General features: G+C 35.4%; 1 pseudogene; it reads right to left on the bottom strand.

Annotated features, from left to right (window-relative positions):
- Positions 1-3,095: 3,095 nt before the first annotated feature.
- Positions 3,096-9,648, bottom strand: LOC141660827 (folate synthesis bifunctional protein, mitochondrial-like; annotated as a pseudogene).
- Between the last annotated feature and the right edge of the window lie 5,184 nt (positions 9,649-14,832).

Below are 14,832 nucleotides of genomic sequence, written 5' to 3'. Positions count from 1 at the left end.
TAAACATAAGAAGAGATATGCATGAAGAAGGAATTCCGTGAAGAATGGAATACTTGGAATAGAAGATATCTGATTGATATATTTTAGGAAGCAGAATTATATTCTATATCAATTAGCGAATATCTTGTAACTGTGTAGTATATAAACACAGAAATAGAGTTTACACTATATGTGTTATCATTATCGAGAATATTATTTAGTATAACTTTAGCAGCTCTCGTGATATTTTGTTCATCACTGAGAGATAACAGTTCCAGATTGTAACAGAGTTTATTGTTTAAATAAAGTTTGTTTTCTGTTACATAAGTTCTTGAAGTTTGATTTGATTGTGATAAACACTGTATTCACCCCCTCTACAGTGAAAGTGTGACCTAACAACCTCTTTCTTCGATCGAGGGTCGACGGTCTTTCCATAAACCCTTTCCCCGACAGTGGCCACATTTTTGTTCACACCCTCGTCCCCGCCCCCCCGTCCTCCAACAGCTACTTCATCATCCTCCCTCCGAAATCGCTTTCGAGGGTTACCTTCCACGCGGACGAGATCTGAAACAACCCTCTCATTGTCTTCAATTACCTTGTTTCTCTGGTCATCAAGCAATTCAATTGAAACTGAATGAGGAACCCCCGACGGTCCAGCCCTGGCCGCATCAGCAGGCTTCCTCGCAGCACGCTGCAGTAACAACATCATTGCCTTGTCCATTCCTCCTCGAATCCCTCCGTCTAAAACCTTTTTAAGTGAGGCGCCTTCCACTACAAAGAAACAAACAAAACAATAAGTCAGCCATCCTATATATAAGCACTTACGAAAATTAAAATAAGCAAGAGCCGACAATGACAAGTACAAAAACTAAGTACGTAAACAAAATAAGGGCAATAACAATTAATACATCCCCCTTACAATCGTGCATCCCTAAAAATCCAGAGTCCTTCAAATCTAAGTGCGTATACCATGTCCTCGACCCATGAAACTCATCGAGGTAGGTAGTATAGTGCTTCTCCATGTTATTTAAATAATCAATCGTGCCCTGGCTAACTTTCCCGCAAGGCTTTACAAATTCCAAGTCAGGACCCCCAACGTACAACCATTGCGAGTGATAACCAGAATTCGATGACCTAACACTAACAATCTTCATCCGTCGATGTCGGGAGTCGAAATATACTTGGCCACCATAGTACCGCACACCATAAATAGAGAAAAACAATTTCAAAGTCGGTGATCGACCCTTATCACAGCACAGCGCCACGAAACCACTTAACTGAGCAACAAAATTTGGTGCCAGCTGCCCTAAACCACAACCGATAGCCTCATACATCGTCAGGAAGAACGGATGCATGGGCAAACGAAGACCAAACTGAAACATTATCATCGTAACCCCATGCATCCCGAACTCGGGCATCATCCAAACCCTCTCATCTGCTGTCGGCACTCGGTACCGGTAGCCGTTAGACAGGTCGATGTACTTCTCCAACTTACTCGCAGGGGGGTCGACGGTGATGTAATAACTAAGATAGTTTAAACTAGGTTTGCTCTCAAATTCGATCCTACCTAGTCGAAGACTTTCCTCGACCGTTCTATTCCTAAGTTCCAGGGTACGAGGACTTAAGGGTGGAGATGGCATAGAACCTGGAGGCACCCCCTTCAAAAACTCATCGCTCCCTAAGAAATCAAAAGATCCACACTGACCTAGGTCCGGGATCTCTAGATTATCCAAGTTCAAAACAGACTCCTCGTCACCCTCCTCTAACGATCGCTTCCCGGGGTCCCGGTTGGTGGCACTATGCGACGACGACGACGAAGGAAAGTCGGCCATTATAAACCGGTAAACTATAGATAAACACGACCGACCCGCAGATAAAAAGGAAAAGGAAGAGAGGGAGAGAGTAGAAGACTTACAGTGCGAGCCCAGAGCGCGCAGCAATCCCCTTTTAGATACCTGGAGAGGAAGTCGAAGAGGTATCAAGACAAAAATCTCGGAATTCAAAACGCAAGGGTGGAGAGCACGAAAACGCAAATCTAAAGATATCGCGCAAAACAAGGAGGGGGACTAATGTTGGACCAGGACAAGACGGCCCAAAGGAATTATAGTTAGAATAATCACAATACATTATGTAAAGCCCAAGAAGGCCCACATTGTAAGGATTGAGCCCATTTGGGACTTAGTATAAATAAAGGACAACAATCCCATTTGAAGGGGTTGGCTAATTAAGCAAAGAAGATCATCTCCTAAAACTATAGACTAATAATAATATTATTGGTACATCAGTAGGTTGATGAGAATGAAATGAAATCCCAAAAATTATGGTGAGTTTAATTTACGAGTTAATTGCACTTTGTAACCCCCATCTTTCATTTAAAATCAAAACAGTATATCTATTTTATAAAATACTGTTTGTCACCCTTAACTTTCAATATCAACTTACAACATGCATCCCTTACGGTTATAAAATTAAAATTGAGATGTTAATATTAATAACTAAAATTTCAAATTAATTAAAATATATATTTTAATGCATTTTTTACATGAAAAAATTCATAGATATTTTCTATTAGTAATATTCTAAATTAATCATATTTCTAAATAATTAAAATATATTTATTAAGCAAAATATATGTTTATATATAATCATAAAGTTTCTAAATATATTAATATTTTAAAATTTTAAAAATTATACTGAGTAATAAAATAACTGACATTAATATAATTTTTATAATTTGAAATTCTAAATTTTAGTTTAATTTAAAAAAATTTAAAATCATTATTTAAATATTTTGCTGAACAATTTTACCCTACACAATATAAATATTTTTAATAAAATGGTTAAAGAAATGAATATTGTATTTAATGTCTAAAATTAGGAGTAGCAAACTGTAAAGTAAATATTTAGTTTTGTTATTCAATGAAAGGTAAGGATTGCAAAATGCTATTAACCCTTAATTTACCTATCAAGATGTAATGGAGTTCGCATTTCACGTCACGGAATTATCCTATTACTTGGGTTTAAGGTTCCAATTCCCATCAATCAGACACATTTACCATCAACGAAAGAAAACAATTTTTTTTAAAAGCTCAGTCAAGCTAACCCATCTACAAATATCAAGAAACTGAAAACTACTTGACTATATATGGTCAGATTGTTGCAAAGATCTCATCCTCTTAAAAGAAATACAGAGTTTTAAGGTACAAATATCCCAAATTGAAGGAAGGCAGCTGTGGGACAGCTCTGCATTGAAAATATCAGACGCTAAGCGCTCATTAACTTAGCAACAAGAGCAACAAAACCACTTCTTACACCACTTCCAGTCCCAACAATGCTGATATGAAGGGCAAGACCACTGAGGCAAGGAACAACAGTTGTAACAGCAGCAGCACTCCCAGTATCCGGAAGAGCTCTTTGCGCGTGCCTCCACTTTGGGACTGTCCATGTACACAACTGGCTTCATATCCTGCTGCCTTGGAGATGGTCTCTTTACAGAATCACTTTTCGTAGTATCTACCAAACTGTAAAAAATGAAAAGATAAAATCTGTTATGTTTGTTAAATAGATTCAAGTTGGAAAATATATATGAATAAATCATGCTTGTGATACTAAAAGAACGTGATCAGTGGCTTTGCCTTCTAGGCTGCCTAAAACATAAGCAACTTAGATAACGCACCTTGTTGCACTTGAAACAGTACCAAATTGGCCATGAAGAGCTTTTTACTTGTGCAACATGCATGGATGTGTGAAAGGACAAGACGATGTGCACACATAGAACTTAAAATATAATGCAAATATCTTTAGTCACATTTTTAAGAAATTACTGTCTGATAGAATCGTAAACAAAATAGAAATGAGAGAGTTTAATGAGACATTTAGTAGTGTGGTCAGTTTTAGCCAAAGAGAGAGGAACTTGCATTGGAAAGGCAAAAGATTGGGTACTAGTTCCACTTGCGTCAGAAAGGCGGCTAATCATAGAGGAATGTCCATTCATTTCTACTTCAGTTTCCTTCTCTTCCAATTTATCAGAAATATCTAGCTCTGAAGAATCTTCCAAAGTTTCATCTGCTGCTTCTGTTTGTTCGGGGTTCTTGTCCGAATTCATAGCTTCTTCTTTTTGCACCTTTCCTAGAGGAAATAATGGAGGTCTCCCAGACTTAACTGTCTCATCAGGCTTATTCAATTCACCAGACTTGTACAATTCTCCACTCATTAAAAGAAACTGCTCCCGTGAAAAACTATTGTTTCCAAGGTGTAAACTGAAGAGCGATTCATTAGAAGCAACACTCCAGTCCATTGCTGCTGAAGAGGATCTACCAAAAACAGAATCTGGTATCCTAAGAGGATCATAACCTCCATTTTTTTCCATCACTTGAATAGGAGGTGACTGAAACAGTGATTCCGTTTGCAAAGTAGATTCTTTGGTGGCATGAAAAACTTGTGAGCTGTCATATGGGGACTTCTCACCAAGATCTTCAGATTTAGAATACATGTCATCTGGTGTATCATTTTTCTCCCTTTTCTCTGGTGATTGACTATCCTCCTGTGCTTCAGGGGAGACAACAGGAAATGTGCTGGATTTCTGAGGCAACTTGGTATCTATTTGGAAATAATCTGATGATGAAGATTCCCAGGATAAAGAAGCAGTATGAGACGATTTTGACTTTGCAGATAAGCCTGATGTTTTCTCATTAAAATTAATATCTTTATCTGCTTCGCTTTCACTGTCATAATCAGATTTATTAACTGAAATTATAGGGGAAAGTGCATCATCTTTATTCCAAGAATAATTAGCATCCTTGCTCAAGTCCTTATTGCTTTCACTTTCATGACCAGATTCCATAACTGGAAAATTTAACCAACACTCCATTTCAGAAAATCTTTATTAAACATATCCAACTTGCAATCTTTTTCAATCACACATTGAACATAATGAGAGATCAAAACAATGTAGAAAGATAAGTATATAAAATTCATACTAACTAATGTAAATGTACTATAAGCACGAGAAATGTCACCCTAAAGGAAATGTATAGAAAAACTCATCTGATTCAGGAGCTTAAAATTGCTTAAAGTACAAATAATGATCTTGAAATCAAAGTGCATTCATGATGTAATTTGCAGAAAGATTATTTAACTAATTGAATAATATTGGTTTACATTTGAACACAATAACTTCAGGAGATTAATGTGTTGGCAACATTCTACAAGAAAAAAGGTATAGAAGTTCCTATATAGATGAAAAAGAGGACTTAATAAGTATGTCATGATATTTAATTCAAACTAGACTGATAAGTTTTGGATGCGCAGAGTAGTATCAATGCATCAAGTCATCAACAATCTTTAAATTTCTAGCATTTTTTAAAAAGCTCACCATATCAATACTGAAAACGGTAAACAACTCTGAACTACAATCTAGCTAGTAGATAAACCAATGTCTAATATCTTACCCTAAACAAGCCATTGTTTGTATAATGTTTTTCTTACTCAAGTAATTTGTCGCCGAATAACATTCTTCTTACTTATAAGTAATATTTCTGTGTTAGAAATATCTTCTAGCTACTTCTCTCTAACTTAAAAAGTCAAAATTACATCCCAACTCAAAATTTTGCTAGTATGTATGTTGCTAGCATAATCACGTTAAGACAAGATAACAGAACTATTGATACAAGAAGAAACGTCACTAAAGCCAGATTTTCATTCTGTTTATTAATAGTATTTAAAAAAAACACAAATAATTAGAAATTCATGAATTGCAAGAACATGGAAATTATCACACCTTTTAGCTTTCCAATATTTCATGCAGCGGCACAGGCAACCAGAGGCCACCGTGTGACCGCCCCACAACCACACACACCTGCAAATTGCATGCATATAAATAATCATATTCAAGAAATAAATATCCATGCACACATACATATCCCCATTAAACTAAAAGAGATATATATCTTATTTACGTACTGTACCTTTAATTAACTGCAATTTCTTGTTTTTAATATTTTGGATGAGATTTTGCAAAAAAACTAAAACGAAAAATCAAAATGGTAAGTTAAAAAATCCAAAGGGGAAAAATTAGGGTTTACGAGAATAAAAGATTAATAAGAAAAAGATGATATTTTAAAGGCATACCATAGTTTTAGGCTTTTAGCATTTCTTAACTTCCGAATGTAAAACTAGTTGGTGCCACCCCTTTTAACTGATCAAGCATTTATCAGGTGCAGAGTGATATAGTATAAATTCCAGTTCCCTAAAATTAGTAAAGGCATTTTGAACTCTAAAATTTCTTAATTTAGTAAATCAAATTTAGAGATGGTAATCTTTGTCAACCCCGTAAAAACAATGTACAATTTTTATTCAAGAAGGCCAAAAAGTTAAGAGTAGTGTTTAATAGTATAAAAAGTGATCATACGTCAAGTAAGAGTATGCGAGATTACACATTCTTGATGATTTTACTGAGGTAAGTGGTACCAACAAAAAAAGTTTAAGTTGTACATTTTCTACTCTGTTGAGTTCCTTTTTCTTCACTTCTTAGAGAGTCAGAGGAAGAGAGCAAGGGAAGGACAAGTAATGCTAATAATTCAAATTCTTAAGGAAATCTCTGGCCATACCAGGATCAAGATGCTGATGTAGTAGCTGGGAAGCTATCATTCATGCAGGACAAGATGGCAAGATGTCTCTGTAATCTCTGGGATATTGTTAAGGAATTATGAACTCTTTTTGTATTTAGATAACATGTTCCGATTGTCAAAGGCAGTGAGCTTTACAAATCTTTAAATATACTTCCCTGGGTATGTATGGAGTTTAATTCAGTACCCTCCACCTCCAGCAACCACATGTATTGTTCCATTTAAGGAGCCCTTATTTTTGTTTTTCTCTTTGCTAGTGCATATATTCTGTACAAAAATGATGACCATTAGTTTCAAGACTTAATTTATGGCTTAGTTTAATACATGACATGGATAGTAAGTAAACAAAATTTATATCCACGTAATTTCTAATAAAACAAGTATGCAATTGCAGTTTCTGGATTCATGTTCTCAACACACAATTTCTAATAAACTTTTGAGATTTTATTGTCTTTCCGTATATTTTTTTCTTCAAAATCAAGCTAGATGTCCCCAGGAAAGTTCGACATAAGTTTTTACTTCATTTACCATATGAATGCACGGATTCTATAATGTTGTCTATACCTGGTAGATTGGACATGCTCTTTTGTAATTATGTACATGGTCATACAAGGCGTTGACCTTGTAATTTTCAGTTTTTGAAGACTCTCCCTCCCTTTGGTTCAGCGAATGATCCTTCATCAACATAAAAAGATGTAGAAAAATAACCTAATACGCGATGGGCAAGAAAAATCAGCCAGGTTGCTTCTGCCTATACCCGGATGCTAGGCATCAGTTCCCTCTTTCCAATCATGTTCTGTATCAGCACAAAAAAATGTAACATGCCATAGTCCGTTGAGTACCTGGTGAGGGCCAGTTAACTCATTTAAAAGCATTTAAGACAGTTCAAATGTAAATGAAAGTCTGAAGAAAAAACAAAAGGAATATGGACGTTCAATTAGTAAATCTTCAAAAGCAAACTGCAGATTGTCAAGCACGGAAGAATATACCATATTCTCCCATCAACCTAATACAACGAAGTACTACTCTTTCTCTTTAGTTTAATATTTTTGCAAATTTGTCTAGGACAAGTTTACACATATTTCTTTCCAATAGTCTTTCTGCATTATTTATCTACTAGCACTAAAGTTAGACATTTAATTATGAAATTATGTAAATATGATTGTTACTGCCTTAACATTGAGGATGAGGAGAAGAAACAGGAAATGACAAGATATGGGTACCCCTATTCGAAATATATTCACTGATACCAGAAGTTAGCTATGTTTTCAGCAGGAACATAAGACAAGATCGGGTGGAACACTGCATTCTCCTCCAGAATCCATTATATTGTAGAAGGATCCTGAAGGCCAGTGACAATCATGGTTTCCGCTGCAAGGTCAGGTCATATTACCACTTTAGACAAGCTAATTCCATAAAAAATTACAAAAGCAAGAACTAGTAGTGTACCTTGCTATCATATATCTGATCCTTGTGAAACAAAAGGGAAAGTCATGCCATAAACAAAATGTATAATTGTTGTTATGCTAGTGAAGATGCAAATACGCCAAGTAGAACCAACACTGGGTAAATATGTAGACTCATCTACAAGGACAAAATACAAAGGTCTATATAATAGACACAATGCACAATATCATGTAAAAGAGGTCCTTTTTAGCATTGCATCACATAGCTTTACAGCATCCACATTATCTTTAACATTATGAACTCTCCCAATATTTGCACCCTCCAAAACTGTAGTAGTAACTGAAGCAACCGTTGCTGGATCTCTATCACCTGATGCAGGACGAGAACAGATATCACCTAAAAACCTCTTTCTAAATGGGCCAATCAATATAGAGGAATGAGAAACAGCCAGGCTCTTCCTAGTAATCTCTTTTTGAACGGTTCGCAATCCCATAAGAGTGTTCAAATTATGTTCCGTTTTCTTTGAGAAACCAATTCCAGGGTCGATTATAATCCTCCAAGATGCGATGCCAGCTAATTCTGCATCTCTAGCCCACATATATAGCTCAAAGCGACTTCCTTACAAACATCATCATACTGAAGATTTTCACTATTCTGCATTGTAGAAGGGTTACCCCTCATGTGCATTGCAATATAAGGAACTTTCAGTTTTGCAACAACATCGAACATCTTTGAATCCAACTGTCCAACAGACACATCATTCACAAGATGGGCCCCTTTACTGACAGCCTCGGACGCAACCTGCGAATAGAAGGTATCAACAGACAAAAGTTTTCCTTCTGCCTCAGGCAAGTTTAAAATGGCCTCCAAGACCGGGATTAGTCTATCCATTTCCTCCTCAGGTGAAATTTTGGATGCCATTAGACGTGTAGATTGTGCACCAATATCAATTATATCAGCCCCTTGTAAGAGCATGAGTCGAGCTTGGGAAACTGCATCCTCTACGGACTGATACTTTCCCCCATCGCTAAAACTATCTGGAGTCACATTCAAAATACCCGTGACAGAGGTTTTTAGAGACCAGTCCCATAAGCAATTCCCAACTGGTAAAACCCTTTTCATCCCATTTTTTCCAATCAACGGTTGACCACCAAGTTTTTCCCACGATTCAAAAATTCCACCGGGATGTATCGATAAAGAATGCCAACATGCATCAACATCACTGTCCTCATCTGATCCTAATAAATCCACCAGCGGAGCCATCACAAATGGTCTCTCCCATATTCTTTCATGGGGAACAATCAGACAATCGGAACTTATTTTGTATCTACCATATAGCAATATATCCAAGTCTATTGGTCTTGGTCCATATCTTATTCCATCAGCACGCCCCATATCCTTCTCAATTTTTTTAAGCACTAATTGTAACACCACTAATTGCAGAGTTGAGAAATCGAGGTTGATGAGTGACATAAGCAGGCTCAGTTTGATACAGACAGCCATGCCTCGTGATATTAATTCCTGATCTCCTCATCAATTGGAGAGCTTCGTTAAAATTGTTAACTCTGTCACCCACATTACTTCCCAAGGCGATTACTACTTGTTCTTCTGGGGAATGTACTTCCAAGATCCTTGTGTATTATCTTATCTCGTAACTTTAATCCTCAGTGCAGTAACAAAGTGTTTCATAATAAGAAAACAGAGCAGATTTGCCGTAAAATTGAGATTCTGGAGGGAGCATCCACACTTAGTGATCGATCGGTCATACTTATGTATACCTCAACTGCGTATGTAAGTAAAGCTTACTTTTACTTACTTACTACATTATAGGATTAAATTAAAACCCTAGTTAACAATATAATAATTATATAGGGATCGCAATATCAGTAGTTCAAAATTGCACAACACTCAATTATTGAAATGAACAAGGTGACTAGCCAAACTAATAAGTGAAGGAAACTACCTTTACAACAACTCAAAGCAACTCTCGTTCCACATTGGGCAGGAATTAACCGCTTGAAAATACTCATTCCGGACATAACCGCCTTTAGCAAAACAATGGTGTCGATACATTAAAGCGTTTATACTTGTCAAAACTATAGCACTTGATAACATAACATCACTCAAATTACAGAAATTTAGATTTAGATAATGAATGGGTTAAATGCGTGACTCATTGCGTTCATTTGAAGTCACTCAAGTGACTACCTACAAAACTGACTCGTTGTAATTGATTGCTTTAAATTAATCAATTTCAGTTTTAAAGGTAATTGATAACGGAGCCGTTAGTTTTGCGTAATTGATTGCTTTAAATTAATCAATTCATCAGAGTCAAAGATTTAAGTAGTCAGTTTTAAAGGTAATTGATAACGGAGCCGTTAGTTTTGCTGATATGTAGTCAGTTGGCGCTGATTAGACATGCCATATATGCATAGACAGACTTAATAGAAAAAAGAAAATCAGAATGTTAATTTGTTAAAGCGGGAAGAGGAAGAGTCGACAACCCTAATTTCTGAAAACACCTCTTGCGATTTGATCGGAGACAATGATTTCTCACAGGATTCTGCAATCGTACACTCAATATAACAATCGATAAACATGTAACACTTTTATTTCATATGTTTTACTTTCATCTTAATGGGTTTTGTGTGTCATGCAAAGTGGGGTTTGTGTCATGATTATATTTTTCAAAAATTTGTTTAATCATCTTCGATTCGTGTTGTTTATGTTTCGTTTGTGTTCTATTTTGTTTTGTAATCGTTGTTTCGTTTTTAAATAGGAATGAGTTCTAGGGTTTCAATTCATCTGCACCATCAAGGCTCATTTACCCCTGGGCCCTTCAAATCTAATGCTAATTATGTTAGGGGAAAGGTTGATATCATTAATGATGTTGACATTGATCGTCTTTCAATTCTTGATTTTGAAGATTATGTCGAGAAGTTTAATTATAGTAAGGATGACTTTTATTATTTTCAATCATATGGTCACACATTTAAAAAAAGAGTATCAGATTCTTATATGATGATGATTCAATTAGGGAGTTGATTAGGATTTCTAGGTCATTTAAGAAAATGAATGTGTTTGTTGATCATTTGGGGAATAATGCGCAATTGGCTGGTAGGAATGTTGTAGAAACAGGTGGTAATGGTAAGGATGTTGTAGAAACATGCAGTAGTTAGGATGTTGTAGAAACAGATGGTAGTGGTAAGGAAAATGTTGAAGATGATGTGTTGGAAGATAATATTGGTGAATGGTCAAATGGTGGAGACAGTGAAGATCTTAATTATGAGTTAGGTAGTGAGGAGGAAAGTGATGAAGAGCTCATTGTTTCTAGAGTACAAAGAAGAAAAATAGTAGTTGATAGTGATGAGAGTGAGTATGATGAGAATGATTATGCTATTGATGAGTTAAGGACCGATGATTCATCAAGTGAAGATGAAAACATAAAATTGGGTTATGTCGGGATCCCCCCTGGTAACAAAAGAAAAAAGAACGCAAAGGTGTTTATCCCGGAGAAGGAAGATAGTATCAAGTTTGAAGTTGGGCTGCAATTTCAATCTATGGATGCTTTTAGGAAGGCTGTAAGAGAACATGGTATTAAAGAAAGGAGAGTTGTTCATTTCATAACAAATGATAAGATAAGGGCACAAGTTGGATGTGAAAAAGGGTGTACCTTTTATATATGGTGAAGCAGACTAGCAGATTCAGAAACTGTCCAAATCAAGGCATGCTTACCTGATCATCTTTGCACAAAGCCATATCAGAATAGACTAGTGATTGTGGCTTACTTAACAGATACTTATGGGGAGAGAATAAGGAAAAATCCTCAGTGGAAGATAAAGGAAATGCAAGAGACATTTAGACAGGACCTTGAGATTGAGGTGCCAAAGATCAAATGCTCTAGGGTTAGACAGGCTACTCTAGCTACTATTTTTGAAACTTTAAAAGACCATTACTCCAGGGTATGATATTTTGGGTATGAGATACTGAAAAATCATCCAAAAAACACTATGGATATCAGGGTTAGCAGGGTGACTGATGATGATGTTAACAAGCTCTAAAGAATTTATATTTGTTACTATGCATTGAAGCAAGGGTGGAAGTTGGGATGCAGACCGATCATAGGTCTAGATGAATATTTTCTAAAACATGTCTGTGGTGGACAGTTATTAAGTGTTGTGGGGAGGGATGCTAATAATAATATGTACCCAGTGGCATTTGTTGTAGTAGAATCTGAAAATACCGAGAGTTAGAAGTGGTTTCTAGGTTTGTTGAGGGATGATCTCGAGTTTGGAAATGGTCAAACATTCACAGTTATCAGTGATCAGCAGAAGGTAAACAAACATATCTTAATTATTTATTGTCAAGTTTCCCAGAATGTGTATGTGACTTATGTATTTCTTTTTCTTAATTTGTAGGGTTTAATAAATGCACTGCAGTAACTGTAGGAAGGCTGGCCACAAAAAACCTAAATGTCCATATCTACAAGTGTCAAAAGAGGGACTAAAAGAGAATGAAAATATTGTTGAAAATAAAAATGTTACTGAAAATGAAAACGAGGGACCAAAAGAGAATGCAAAGCCAGTTAAAGAGCAAATCTCTGTCAGGAGAAAGGTGCTTACTTCAAGGCAATTTAATAGGACAAAGAAATTGTCAGTGAGGAGGAGGGCAATGTCTGACATTGTTATTAGAGAACCATCTTCCCAGGACAGAGCAAAATCAACCATTTCTGCAGTTGCTTAAGGAACTCATGTTTCCAACATCAAAGGGAAGCAGAAAGCCACAGAAACAAAGAAAAAAGCCATTGAGGAAAGTCAGAGTGAAAACGAGGCAGAATACGAGCAACATTGGATGAATGTAGAAATCATTCCAAACTTCAAGGAAAAGTTTATTAGTTTGGGGTTTGGGAAACTCTTTATGCCAAATCCTGATTTTGGTGAAGCCATTCATATTCCAAATGGAACTCCCTCAGCGGACACTCCACCATTTCCTCAGACATAATCAAGCATTGTTAAAGGTAAAGACCATGTTATTGAGCAAGTTGCAGAACATCAAGAGGATGAATAAGAGACTGGAGAGGAGCAACGTGGAGATGACTTTGAAGAATAACCACAAGTAAGGAGGAGCAATAGACTTTGGATGAAAACCAAATTCAATTTCAAGAATATAGTGGACAGTCCAGTGGATCTAGGGGATGACTAGTTTATATGTTTTAAACTTTTAACTTTGTATTAGCAGTTGAACTTGATAACTTGGGATGGTTTAAAAACTATTTTGTGCTACTTTTGGGATGTAATTTATTTTATGAACTCTGTGACTAGGTCTTAAGCATTGTGGGATTGCTTTTTTGGGATGTAATGTTATAATGTTCAACTGTAAATCAATGTAATGACTCTAATTATGGTTTTAATGAATGACCTATTTCATGGTCATTGTATGGATCAGTTCAGTTCTTTTAATTGCTACATAAATATAACATTGTTCTTCATCCACTGAAATATAACATTTCTTCAAAATTCATCAATAGAAATATACATGAACAAATTACATTAGTTTCGCTAGAGCCACTAACAAAACTATAACAATCAAGTAGACATTCACAGTCTTGGCATTGTTTTGCTCCAAACTTCTCTTCTTCGCTTCACTGGCTGCTAGTTTCTCTTCTAGCATTGCAATTCTTTCTTCAAGGAGTGAAATCTTTGCATCTTGAAAAATTCTCCTATTATTCAAGTGGGTGATAACACCACCATGCCTTCCTTCAGTTTCAGCATCATACCATTAAAAGCAGTTACATCTTAACTCCTGTATTTTTAAACATCTGATAAGAATCAGAAAATTCGAATACCAGCCACATCAGCTCCTCCTCACCCAATCAGTCGTTCTACATCCAGGTCACGGATTTGCCCGTAACAGAAAATAGTTAATGCCGACGGAATGATTAATTAACATAATCAGTGACTACAACGAGTCTGTTTTATAGTCAATCACCTAGTTGAGTCAAATGAACGCAATAAGTCACCTGATTGATATAAAGAATACATATGATCTAAAAAATAATCTTTTTTTTTTAGTTTTTAACCAAGGTTAAATATTTATTTTTAGTTTTTAACCAAGGTTAAATATATGATCTAAATTTAGTTTTTAATCAAGGTTAGATTTGCTGACCAATTACAGTTAAACCTTAATTAAATTATATCCGATAAAATAATAATCTCGCCTAAGTAATAAATTTCGTCGGTACCAGCTTGGGCCAAGGTCGTAAAGCAATATTCTCGCTAAAAGTATAAGATAATAAAATAAAATAAAAAGTTATTAAGGACCCAAGTAATATGTAAAGTAATAATTTTAAAATTATATATATATAATGTATATGTTATAAAATTCATATTTTTAAAAATATGAATTTATAGTAAGTTATTTCTTTTTTTCTACCAAAATCTAAATTAACTTCATTCTTTACTTTATATAAATCATAAATAACTCTTCGAATGTTTTGCTTGTGTTGTAATAAGTAATTGTTCAAAGTGTTGATTACTTGAAATATTTTTTTATGACACCTTTAAATGACATTACTATCATCACTCCAGGATCATTACTTACTCTATGATTTTTTCATCCCTATGTGATCTCATAACCACATCATTATCGCTAGCATAATTTAAGAGATTCTCAACATCCATCATATTTTTATATCATAAATTATATATAGTTTCATTTAATATTTAAATACCTTCATTTATTTCACAAAGTTCCTGTGATACGTAAAAATAAAAATTCAGTATAATAAAATATAACTTTATCGATAAAATAATAAAATTTA

The sequence above is a fragment of the Apium graveolens genome, chromosome 5, assembly GCF_009905375.1.
Source record: "Apium graveolens cultivar Ventura chromosome 5, ASM990537v1, whole genome shotgun sequence".
NCBI lineage: Eukaryota > Viridiplantae > Streptophyta > Magnoliopsida > Apiales > Apiaceae > Apium > Apium graveolens.
This window is presented reverse-complemented; position numbering and strand designations above follow the sequence as displayed.